Source organism: Suncus etruscus, chromosome 2, assembly GCF_024139225.1.
Source record: "Suncus etruscus isolate mSunEtr1 chromosome 2, mSunEtr1.pri.cur, whole genome shotgun sequence".
NCBI classification, from domain to species: domain Eukaryota; kingdom Metazoa; phylum Chordata; class Mammalia; order Eulipotyphla; family Soricidae; genus Suncus; species Suncus etruscus.
The window spans coordinates 105,699,565-105,713,088 of record NC_064849.1 but is presented as its reverse complement, the minus strand read 5'-3'; positions in this window follow the sequence as shown (position 1 = coordinate 105,713,088).

Here is a 13,524-nt window from a genome sequence, read left to right as displayed (position 1 = left end):
GGGGACGTGGATCATTCCAGAGGGGTCTGGCTCTGCACTGCTAACAGAGTTAGTGTTCAGTTATCCTTCTGGCTAGCAGCGTTAACTTCACCTGTTCCTTCTCCCAGGTACAACTTCCTTCCTAGCCTGAGATACTCAATAGAGACCTTCTCTGCTGAGACAGACCTACTTGTAGTAGATTCTGATCCTGATCACTTCTCTTTCTCTCCTTCCCACGTTGATTTTTCTTCTTTTGTGTTCTCCTTCCTAGGCACTTTGGCCAAAGGTTAACTGGGCATCCCCCTTTTGATGCATTACATTTGCTTATCAAGTTATTCTATATACAATAGATAAGTGAAATAATCCTGTGTTTGTCTTTTTCTTTCTGGCTTATTTCACTCAGTATGATATGCTCAAGTTTCAACCAGTTTACAATAAATTGCATGACGCCATCATTTTGCACCTACATAGTGTTCCTTTGTTTTTATGTAACAAGTCTTCATAATCTATTCATCTGTGTTATACAACTAAGTTGATTCCATGATTTAGGTATCGTACTAAATGCTGCAATGAAAAATGGTGTGCATTGGGGCCAGAGAGATAGCATGGAGGTAATGTGTTTGCCTTGCATCCAGAAGGTTGGTGGTTCGAATCCCAGAATCCCATATGGTCCCCTGAGCCTGCCAGGAGTGATTTCTGATAGAGCCAGGAGTAACCCCTGAGCGTTGCCAGGTGTGATCCCCCCAAAAACAAACAAACAAAAAATGAAATAAAAGAAAAAGAAAAATGGTGTGCACACATCCTTTGGAATGAATGTTTTTAAATCCTAGGATTAGGATTTAAAAGTAGAATTGCTGGGTCATATGCATCTCAATTCTACATTTACTGAGAACTCTCCATACCATTTTCCAAGGGCTTGAATCAGACAACATTCCCACCAGCAGTGGATCAGAGTTCTTTGAAACAACCTCCTTGCTAAAACAATTATTTAAAAAATTAAATTCTTTATTTAAATGCCTTGATACAAGATCTTTCGCAACACAGTTGGGGGTTTTTGTTTTCAGATACAAAGCTAGTCATGGTTGCTAGTCATGTGCTAGTCATGCACATTTCTCACCACACTGTCCCCAGTTGCCCTCCAGCCCTCCCCACAGCCTTCAAATGTGGCAACTTGCTTCTCTTTGTTTCTCTCACTCTCAACCCCCTTTTTAGACATGGTGGTTTGCATTATTGTTGCTGGGGGTATCATATCTATCACTTTATCTTCTTTCAGCACCTAATTCTTGTCCAGAGTGAATATTTCCAACTTTAATTATCACAATGGTCCTTTCTGTGCCATAACTGCACTCTCCTGTTATTTCTGGGATGGTTTGTACCATGCACTAGTCTTTCTGGCCCATATCTCTATATGGTATTATTACCATACTATCTTTCGTTTCTCATATCCCACAAATTAGTGAGGTCATTTTGTGTCTATTCCTCTCCCTCTGCTCATTTTTCTCAAAGTAATACTCTCCATACCCATCAATGTGTAAGAAAATTGTGTAAATTACACCAACACAAAGTGTAAATTACACATTTACAGATCTATACATAGTGTAAATGACATCAACACAATGGAATATTATGCAAGTGTTAGGGAAAATGCTCCTACTATTTATGATCTGCACCATTATCACTGGTGTGAGATGATATTTTATTGCTATACTAATTAGGATATCCTTAATAATAATATTGATCATTTTCTTTTTATTTCTGGTCTTTGGTCTTGGAGCCACACCTGGTGATGCTCCTGACTATGTGCTCAGAAATTGCTTCTGGCTTGGGGAACTATATGGGATGCCAGGGATTGAGCCCAGTTGCCTCCTGGGTCAGCTGTATGTGAGGCAAATGCCCTACCAATGTGCTGTCACTCCGGCCTGATGCTGAGCATTTTCTCATGTGCATTTGACCATAAACTTGTCCTCTACTGAGAAATGTTCGTTTCCTCTTCCCATTTATTCAAAGGGTTTGGAAGCAGCCAGGCAGGCAAGTAGGGAAGGGACCTCCCAAACAATGAATTCCTGAGATGTAATAAAACAAAAAAACGGGATTAGAAGATACTTCATCAGAAGCAAGAGTCTCATCTGGCACCCCTACAGGCCCCGAAAAGCTCCATGAGGAACTAATGCCAGAACAGGAATATCAAATTCGATCAACTAATCAGCTACCCCATAGCAACCAACCTAGCAACAGGACTCTTACTGGCTGGAAACCCCAGCTAGAGCAGGTGGGAAAAACCCTAAGTAAGAACAAAGAGGTAGGCACAGGTATTGCCTGTGCACCAGGTGCCAGAGCACATGTGGCCTGAATATCCCTTCTTGAAATGTGGACTTTCCTTCCTCTTGCTGGCTGTGTATCAGGGCTCTCTCTGCCTTTGCACAAGCCCACATACTCTTGAGCACCTTACTCATTACTCTCTCTTTCTTATCCTCTCCCTCCCTTTCCTCCAAACACATTTTGTTTTTACTTCACTCTTCTTCCCTGAAATTCTTTTCTGTTAGGGTTGATGAGGGATTTGAAAATCTGGGAATGACTTTGTCTTTCTTGCCAGATCAGTGCCCACAATCCTAGAAATCCCCAGCCACTTCCCTGGGTGGCAGAGGACCTTAGAGAGAAAGCTGGAGAGTCCTCTCTTGGGGTTGCTGTGTTTCTCCTTCCCACTTTGCAAAGTCATCAGTATTTGAATTTGTTTTTGTTGAACTTTGTTAATATTTTATATATTCTGCATGTCAAGGCTTCCCTGACATGTTAAATGCAGATATTTTTCCTATTTCATTAGCTGTTTTAATGTTGAGCTCATGTTTCTTTTTTTTTTTTTTTTTTTTTTTTTTGGTTTTTGGGCCACACCCGGTGACGCTCAGGGGTTACTCCTGGCTATGCGCTCAGAAGTCGCTCCTGGCTTGGGGGACCATATGGGACGCCGGGGGATCGAACCGCGGTCCGTCTCCTAGGCTAGCGCAGGTAAGGCAGGCACCTTACCTCGAGCGCCACCGCCCGGCCCCGCTCATGTTTCTTTTGCCATACAGAAATCCTTCAATTTTATATACTTCCACTTATTTTTATTTTTGATTTTTTTTTTCTGCCAGCAGTATTAGAGCACTTACAAAGCCTTTGAGATCTAATAGCTCAGTTTGGTGACATTACCTGTGTGCGCTCTCAGACCCTTTGTTTTGTCTCTCCTTACTTGTCATTCTTCCAGTTCATGCCTAATAACTGTGGAAAACATACTCACTGAGTAGATAGAGCCTTGGTTTCCTGCAGGACCTGTTCTTGACTCTGTTTTGTTTCCTTGGTGGCTTCACTCTCTGACCTTACATTTTCCATAACTTGCAGCCTTTCATGATACTTTTATAACTTGGAAGCCCCTTAATTGTGTGCCAGGCTTGCCTTGCTTAAAAAGCTCATTATTCCTGTTTTCCCTTTGTCTCTGAGGCAGTAGGAAAAACGAACTGGTGGGCAATATGATTTCTGAGGAACAGTGTCCTGGCTTTGGGTGACAGCTATCATTTTAGATCAAACCCTTCATGGGGTGTTTTCTATCCTGCTGGGTTAGCTGAGATTCTGGAAGGCACTACATCTCTAGCTGGGCTCAGAATGGGTGAGATGTGCTCAGACCTCTTTGACATGATTGTATGTAGCTTTAGAATTTACTCTCAGTGTTTGTTATTTTTATTTCAGTGTTTATTGCTAACATATAGTCAAAGCCTCTGCTGTGTCACTCTTGGCCAGCAGCCCCCAGATATCCCAGGAACACCTGTGCAACCTCATTAGCTGAGTTCTGCCCTGATAGTAGAGGTGCCTGGCTTGTATCTAGATTTCTGGCAGAAGGAGCATCTCCAAGATAATCTTTAAGGTTTCTCACTGGCTGCTGCACTCATGCATCCTATTAAAAGTTTCTTTAGGGCTTTGGTTGACATGGTCATCACCTGAGACTCCATTGTCAGCATAATATTCTTCATGTTCTCACCCATTAGGCTCAGTCCCTTCCTTTCTGGGATGAGTACTGCTCCTTTCAAGCTGACAGATGTGAGTGAATTGCACTTAGTTGCCTGTATTTTAATTATTAATCCATGATTGAACAAACCCCTGGACCTCTTTGCTCTATCCTGTCCTCTAAAAGAGTCAATTGTCTGGGGGATGCTCTGTACTGGGAAGGGGCTTAAAGCACAGGAGGCTCCATGCATTTTTTAGAGGAAATGATGTCAAAATATGGAGATTTGTTCTATTTCACTGAGGTACATTGGCTCAGCAGGGGAAATGTCCTGAAAAGATTTTTTGAGTTGAGAGAAAAAGTGAAAGCCTTCATGGAGAAGGATGGGAATGCTGTTTCTGAGTTGAGTGATCACAAATGGCTCATGGACTTAGCTTTTCTTGTTGACATCACACATAAGCTGAATGTACTAAACAAGACGTTACAAGGCCCTGGGCAGCTTATTAGTGCTGCCTATGACAATGTGAGAGCATTCTCCACAAAACTTGTGTTATGGAAATCCCAGCTCTCTCAGACAAACCTTTGCCATTTCCCAGCATGCAAGGAACTTGTGGATGCAGGCATACCATTCAGTGGTGAGAAATATGTTGATGCTATTTTTAAGCTAGAGAGGAAATTTGATCACAGATTTGAAGACTTCAAAAAGTGCAGAGCCACTTTCCAAGTTTTTGTGAACCCCCTTTCCTTTGATGTGCAAGATGGTCCTCCTGTGCTTCAAATGGAGCTCATTGACCTGCAATGCAACTCTGATCTTAAAGCCAAGTTCAGGGAGATTAGTGGAAAAGCAGACATGCATGGGCAATTTTTGATAGAATTGCCCCCCAGCTTCCCTGAGCTTTTCCAAATGTTCAATCGTACCATGTGCCTTTTTGGGGGCACATATTTGTGTAAAAAGTTATTCGCCACATTGAACTTCAATAAGTCAAAGTACAGGTCTAGACTTAATGATGATCATCTTCAAGCCATACTGAGGGTCTCAACTGCTTCCTCTCTAAAGCCAAATGTGGTTCAGATTTGTGAGAAGAAGTGCTGTCAAGTCTCTGGCAGCAAGGAATAGGCAAAAAAATGCCATGTTCAAAAGATCTGTTCATGATCTTCACTCAATGTTCTATTCATGTTCAGAAGAAATAATGAAAACTTTTAATAATGACGTTTGAGGACTTTTATTTTGTAAAATCCCTTATGCAGCCCTGCCTCAACCCGACTTTGCCTCCTGCGGCCCCCCCGGTAAATTAAGGTTGAGACCCCTGTTCTAGACTGTAAGTGTTGAATAAGCCACAGAAGTGTGATATCTATATTATCCTTTTCCTCGCAAGACATAGAGTAGCAGCAAATTTCTCTATCACTTTCTCAATGAGCTGTTTCTCATCCAAGGCATTTGGGAGGTCTCTCTTATTCCCAAGGACTAGCACTGAAATGAATTCCTTGCAACTGGGGCTTAACTAGAAGATTATGCAATTCATTTTGAAAAGGTTTTCTCATCACAATCTGCAGCATCTATGGCTTTCACGCCTCTGCAGTACTGCTCCCACATGCTCCAGAACCCGGGCTCCCCTCCGATGTACCAGGTCTTTATTGTGACGTTGCCCTTTGATACTTTCCTCATGTGGAATCCCACCGTGGGGATCATGTCCTCACTGAACTAACCGTGATGAGATTGACAAAGGTGGGTCTTGCCCGAGGACGAAGATCAGCTTCCTATCCTTCCAGAAGAGTGAGAGGAACCAGTCCAGCAGGCAGAAGTAAGCGCCACAGCATGGCACAGCCAGGCGCCTCTTCCAGTAGTCGGATGCGGGGGGTGGCACCCACTCTAACATCAATACCAACGGCTCCTCAGGGCCAGCAGACAGTCTGACACTGCAGCTGCGGCAAGAGCAGGATGCACAGCCAGTCATGTGACCACTCGGCCTACCTACTGGGGTGTGCCAAGTGTTGAATTGATCATGAATTCAATAAGGTCCATGACCTCCGCCAACACCAATCTGGAGCCAGGCCTCAGCAATGTTGGAGAATGCCGGCCAGCTGTGACACCCCCTTGACCTGGTCTCTAGGACCCTCCGGTATCAAGCACGGGCATGCTCACGGTACCCCTCGGGGTCTCGATACAGACATCCCCATATTGAAAAGGGAGCTTGGGGGTTGGAGGAAGGGTGCAAGAGAAGGGAGGGGAGGAAAGGCATGAAGGGGCTCTGGTGTTGTGGAGCCTTCATCGACTTCCCTGGCATCCTGCACCCTCTCGTCTAGGCCTTTAGATTGACCCAGCTGGAGGCTGAATGCAGTGAGTATGCTACATCTAGTAATTCATTCAAAAGATTTTGGAAATTAGGTTTGTCAAGTGGTAATCATATACTCAATGAGGTCCATGACCTGGCAGGGCACCAGTCTGGTGCCAGACCTGGGCAATGCTGGAGTTTGCCAGTCAGCTGTGATACCCCCTAGTAGCAAGCACATCCCTGATCTCAGGGAAATGCCCAAGATACACCTTGTGGTCTAGTTACGGATATCCCCATATTCAAATGTGAGCCTGAGGGTTGGAGGAAGGATGCAAGAGAAGGAATGGAGCTTAGCTGGAGAAGGGGCTCTGATGTTGGGGAGCACTCATCGCCTTCCCTGGCATTCATTCCCTCCATTAAAGGTCTTTAGATTGACCCAGCTGGAGGCTGTCTGGTGGAGTGTGCTGCCTCCAGTAAATCATTCAGCAGATTTTGGAAATTAGGTGAGTCGAGTGGTGAATTGCTCATAAAATCAATAAGGACCATGACCTTGGTGGGACACAAGTCTGGTGCCAGGCCTGGGCAATGCTGGAGTATGATGGCCAGCTGTAACACCCCCTGAATCTTGGATCCCTCTGAAACCAAGCATGGCCTTGACTGTTGGGCAAGACCAAGGTATCATTAAGGGTCTCAAAACAGATGTAATTGTTTTGATAAGAGAGTCTGGGGGTTGAAGGAAGGGTGGAAGAGAAGGGAGGGGGTAAAGGCGGGGAAGGTTCTCAGATGTTGGAAATTCATCAGCACCTTCCCTGGAATCCTGCACCCTCCCTTCAAGGCCTTTAGATTGACCCTGTTGGAGGTAAATTCTGGTGGAGTGTTCTACCTTCAGTAAATCATTGAGCAGATTTTGATCCTGAGGTGTTTCAAGTGATGAATTGATCATAGACTCAATAAGGTTCATGACCTGGGCAGGGCACCAATCAGATGCCATGCGGGGCATTGTTCGAGTGTGCAGTCCAATTATGAGACCCCTTTGACCAGGTCTCTGGGACTCTCTAGTAACAAGCACAGCTCTTATCTCTGGGGCAAGCCCGAGGTACTCCTCGGGGTCTCCATACAAAAAAAAATATTAAAAAGGAAGCCTGGGGGCCGGTGAGGTGGCGCTAGAGGTAAGGTGTCTGCCTTGCAAGCGCTAGCCAAGGAAGGACCGCGGTTCGATCCCCCGGTGTCCCATATGGTCCCCCCAAGCCAGGGGCAATTCCTGAGCGCTTAGCCAGGAGTAACCCCTGAGCATCAAATGGGTGTGGCCGAAAAAAAAAAAAAAGGAAGCCTGGGTATTGGAAGAAGGGTGCAAAAGAAGGGAAAAGAGGTAAAGTAAGGAAGGTGCTCTGATGTTGTGGAGCCCTCATCACCTTCCATGGCATTCAGCACTCTCCATTAAAGGTCTTTGATTGACCCAGCAGTGAGACCCCTTTGATCTGGTCTCTTGGAGCCTCTGCACAAGCATGGCCCTGATCTCAGAGGCATTCCTTAATTAACCCTCAGGTATCAATACAGATATTCCTATATTGCAAAGGAAGCCTGGATTTGGAGGGAGGGTGGGAAGAGGGGATGTGAGGATAGGAGGGGAAGGGCTTGCTCTGATATTGGGGAGCACTCATTTTCTGCCCTGGCTAAATGCACCCTTTTTTCAAGGCCTTTAGATTGACCCAGCTGGAGGTTGAATCCTGTGGAGTGTGCTACCTCCAGTAATTCATTCAACAGATTTTGGACATTAGAAGTGTCAAGTCAATAAGGTCCATGACCTGGGCAGGATACCAGTCTGGTGCAGGCATGGGCAATGTTGGAGTATTTGGTAAGGTTTGAGATCCCTATGACCTTGTCTCTAGAGCCTCTGGTAAAAAGTAGATCCTGATATAGGGGACATGCCCCAGATATCCCTCGAGTCTCTATATAGGAGGTATCCCCATATTGAAAAGGGTAGAGCAAGAGCGGTGGCACAGAGCAGTAAGGCATCTGCCTTGCCAGCACTAGCCCGGGACAAAATGTAGCTCCATCCCCCAGTGTCCCATATGGTTCCCTAAGCCAGGAGCGGTTTCTAAGTGCATAGCCAGGAGTAACCGCTAAGCACCACTGGGTGTGCCCCCTCCCACAAAAAAATAAAAATGGATCCCTGCGTTTGGAGGAAGGTACAAAAGAAAGAAGTAGAAGTAAGGCAAGGAAGGGGCTCTGATATAGGGGAGCCCTCATCACCTGCCCTGGCATAATAAACCCACTTTCAAGGCCTTTAGATAGACTCAACTGGTGGCTGATTCTGGTGGAGTGTGATACCTCCATCCAGTAATTCATTCAACAGATTTTGGACATTAGGAGTGTCAAGTGATGAATTGATTATAGACTCAATAAGATCCATGACTTGGGCAAGGCACCAGTGTGGTGCCAGGCATGCACAATGTGTGACTATTTGGCAAGCTTTGTGAGACCCATGACCTGGTCTCTGGGACCCTCTAGTAACAAGCATGGTCATGAAATCGGGGGTATGCCCATGTACCCTTTGGGGTCTCCATACAGACATTCCATATTGAAAAGAGAACCTGGTGATTGGAGGAAGGATGGAAGGGCAGTTAAAGGGAGGGCACTTAAAGTGGGAAGGGTGCTCTGGTATTGTGGAGTCCCCATCACTTTCCATGGCATCCTGCACCCTCCCTTCAAAGTCTTTAAATTGACCCAGCTGAAGGCTGAGTCCAGTGGAGTGTGCTTTCTCCAGTAAATAATTCAGTAGATTTTTGTTCTGAGCTGTTTCAAGGTTGAATCCATCAGAGATTCAATAAAGTCCATGAACTGGATGGGAAACCTGTCTGGTGCCAGACCTGGGCAAGGTTGGAGTATGCAGACCTACAGTGAGAAACATTAAATCTGGTCTCTGGGAACCTCTGCATGGCCCTGATTTCCAGGGTTTAGCCAAAGTAGGCCTCATGGACGCATAAGTGCAGCAGCCAGTGAGAAACCTTAAAGATTATCTTGGAGATGCTCCTTCTCCCAGAAATCTAGATACATCCAGGCACCTCTACTATCAGGGCAGAACTCAGCTAATGAGGTTGCACAGGTGTTTTTGGGATATCTGGGGGCTGCTGGCCAAGAGTGACACAGCAGAGGCTTTGACTATATGTTAGCAATAAACACTGAAATAAAAATAACAAACACTGAGAGTAAATTCTAAAGCTACATACAATCATGTCAAAGAGGTCTGAGCACATCTCACCCATTCTGAGCCCAGCTAGAGATGTAGTGCCTTCCAGAATCTCAGCTAACCCAGCAGGATAGAAAACACCCCATGAAGGGTTTGATCTAAAATGATAGCTGTCACCCAAAGCCAGGACACTGTTCCTCAGAAATCATATTGCCCACCAGTTCGTTTTTCCTACTGCCTCAGAGACAAAGGGAAAACAGGAATAATGAGCTTTTTAAGCAAGGCAAGCCTGGCACACAATTAAGGGGCTTCCAAGTTATAAAAGTATCATGAAAGGCTGCAAGTTATGGAAAATGTAAGGTCAGAGAGTGAAGCCACCAAGGAAACAAAACAGAGTCAAGAACAGGTCCTGCAGGAAACCAAGGCTCTATCTACTCAGTGAGTATGTTTTCCACAGTTATTAGGCATGAACTGGAAGAATGACAAGTAAGGAGAGACAAAACAAAGGGTCTGAGAGCGCACACAGGTAATGTCACCAAACTGAGCTATTAGATCTCAAAGGCTTTGTAAGTGCTCTAATACTGCTGGCAGAAAAAAAAATCAAAAATAAAAATAAGTGGAAGTATATAAAATTGAAGGATTTCTGTATGGCAAAAGAAACATGAGCTCAACATTAAAACAGCTAATGAAATAGGAAAAATATCTGCATTTAACATGTCAGGGAAGCCTTGACATGCAGAATATATAAAATATTAACAAAGTTCAACAAAAACAAATTCAAATACTGATGACTTTGCAAAGTGGGAAGGAGAAACACAGCAACCCCAAGAGAGGACTCTCCAGCTTTCTCTCTAAGGTCCTCTGCCACCCAGGGAAGTGGCTGGGGATTTCTAGGATTGTGGGCACTGATCTGGCAAGAAAGACAAAGTCATTCCCAGATTTTCAAATCCCTCATCAACCCTAACAGAAAAGAATTTCAGGGAAGAAGAGTGAAGTAAAAACAAAATGTGTTTGGAGGAAAGGGAGGGAGAGGATAAGAAAGAGAGAGTAATGAGTAAGGTGCTCAAGAGTATGTGGGCTTGTGCAAAGGCAGAGAGAGCCCTGATACACAGCCAGCAAGAGGAAGGAAAGTCCACATTTCAAGAAGGGATATTCAGGCCACATGTGCTCTGGCACCTGGTGCACAGGCAATACCTGTGCCTACCTCTTTGTTCTTACTTAGGGTTTTTCCCACCTGCTCTAGCTGGGGTTTCCAGCCAGTAAGAGTCCTGTTGCTAGGTTGGTTGCTATGGGGTAGCTGATTAGTTGATCGAATTTGATATTCCTGTTCTGGCATTAGTTCCTCATGGAGCTTTTCGGGGCCTGTAGGGGTGCCAGATGAGACTCTTGCTTCTGATGAAGTATCTTCTAATCCCGTTTTTTTGTTTTATTACATCTCAGGAATTCATTGTTTGGGAGGTCCCTTCCCTACTTGCCTGCCTGGCTGCTTCCAAACCCTTTGAATAAACAGGAAGAGGAAACGAACATTTCTCAGTAGAGGACAAGTTTATGGTCAAATGCACATGAGAAAATGCTCAGCATCAGGCCGGAGTGACAGCACATTGGTAGGGCATTTGCCTCACATACAGCTGACCCAGGAGGCAACTGGGCTCAATCCCTGGCATCCCATATAGTTCCCCAAGCCAGAAGCAATTTCTGAGCACATAGTCAGGAGCATCACCAGGTGTGGCTCCAAGACCAAAGACCAGAAATAAAAAGAAAATGATCAATATTATTATTAAGGATATCCTAATTAGTATAACAATAAAATATCATCTCACACCAGTGATAATGGTGCAGATCATAAATAGTAGGAGCATTTTCCCTAACACTTGCATAATATTCCATTGTGTTGATGTTATTTACACTATGTATAGATCTGTAAATGTGTAATTTACACTTTGTGTTGGTGTAATTTACACAATTTTCTTACACATTGATGGGTATGGAGAGTATTACTTTGAGAAAAATGAGCAGAGGGAGAGGAATAGACACAAAATGACCTCACTAATTTGTGGGATATGAGAAACAAAAGATAGTATGGTAATAATACCATATAGAGATATGGGCCAGAAAGACTAGTCCATGGTACAAACCATCCCAGAAATAACAGGAGAGTGCAGTTATGGCACAGAAAGGACCATTGTGATAATTATAGTTGGAAACATTCACTCTGGACAAGAATTAGGTGCTGAAAGAAGATAAAGTGATAGATATGATACCCCCAGCAACAATAATGCAAACCACCATGTCTAAAAAAGGGGTTGAGAGTGAGAGAAACAAAGAGAAGCAAGTTGCCACATTTGAAGGCTGTGGGGAGGGCTGGAGGGCAACTGGGGACAGTGTGGTGAGAAATGTGCATGACTAGCACATGACTAGCAACCATGACTAGCTTTGTATCTGAAAACAAAAACCCCCAACTGTGTTGCGAAAGATTCTGTATCAAGGCATTTAAATAAAGAATTTAATTTTTTAAATAATTGTTTTAGAAAGGAGGTTGTTTCAAAGAACTCTGATCCACTGCTGGTGGGAATGTTGTCTGATTCAAGCCCTTGGAAAATGGTATGGAGAGTTCTCAGTAAATGTAGAATTGAGATGCATATGACCCAGCAATTCTACTTTTAAATCCTAATCCTAGGATTTAAAAACATTCATTCCAAAGGATGTGTGCACACCATTTTTCTTTTTCTTTTATTTCTTTTTTTTGTTTGTTTGTTTTTGGGGGGGTCACACCTGGCAACGCTCAGGGGTTACTCCTGGCTCTATCAGAAATCACTCCTGGCAGGCTCAGGGGACCATATGGGATTCTGGGATTCGAACCACCAACCTTCTGGATGCAAGGCAAACACATTACCTCCATGCTATCTCTCTGGCCCCAATGCACACCATTTTTCATTGCAGCATTTAGTACGATACCTAAATCATGGAATCAACTTAGTTGTATAACACAGATGAATAGATTATGAAGACTTGTTACATAAAAACAAAGGAACACTATGTAGGTGCAAAATGATGGCGTCATGCAATTTATTGTAAACTGGTTGAAACTTGAGCATATCATATTGAGTGAAATAAGCCAGAAAGAAAAAGACAAACACAGGATTATTTCACTTATCTATTGTATATAGAATAACTTGATAAGCAAATGTAATGCATCAAAAGGGGGATGCCCAGATAACCTTTGGCCAAAGTGCCTAGGAAGGAGGACACAAAAGAAGAAAAATCAACGTGGGAAGGAGAGAAAGAGAAGTGATCAGGATCAGAATCTACTACAAGTAGGTCTGTCTCAGCAGAGAAGGTCTCTATTGAGTATCTCAGGCTAGGAAGGAAGTTGTACCTGGGAGAAGGAACAGGTGAAGTTAACGCTGCTAGCCAGAAGGATAACTGAACACTAACTCTGTTAGCAGTGCAGAGCCAGACCCCTCTGGAATGATCCACGTCCCCACTAGCATTGTGTCATTTTTAAATTATTATTATCAAATAATAATTATTATCAAATAATAATGAATAATTATTATCAAATATTATGTATAGTTAGCAATAATAGAGATTGTAGAGATCTATGAACATAATAATTGCAGAGCTTGGGGTTATTTGAGAAGACCCCAGTGGACCTCAGGGTCTTGATTTTACTCTGGTAGTTTTTCTGTCCCTTGTGCCACCCTTTGTCTTTTATTTAATGGTGCTTTAAAAGATTGCTCTGCACATAGGAGAGCTTCATTGATCCCTGAGCCTAGTATTTGCAGGACATTTTTATCCCTTTAGCCTTAAATGTGGCTCAGCAATAGAGAACTTTATTTTATTTGTGGGAATGTGAATTCAATAGTCTAAATGACGATCCTGTCTGAGTGTCCATAAAATAAATTAAATTTCATTTCAGTGTTTGTTTTATTTATCAAGTAGTGAGTTTGATTTGTTTTCTATTATAAGTCTTAATTAAATCATTTTAATTAAACCACGATAGCTAAAAATCAAGCTAACTTAAAAAATGTGTTACTCAGATAATTTCCTGTAAATAAGTTTGTTCCTCAGAAATGAAACTTAAGTTATCTTTAAAAACGGAAGTGGAG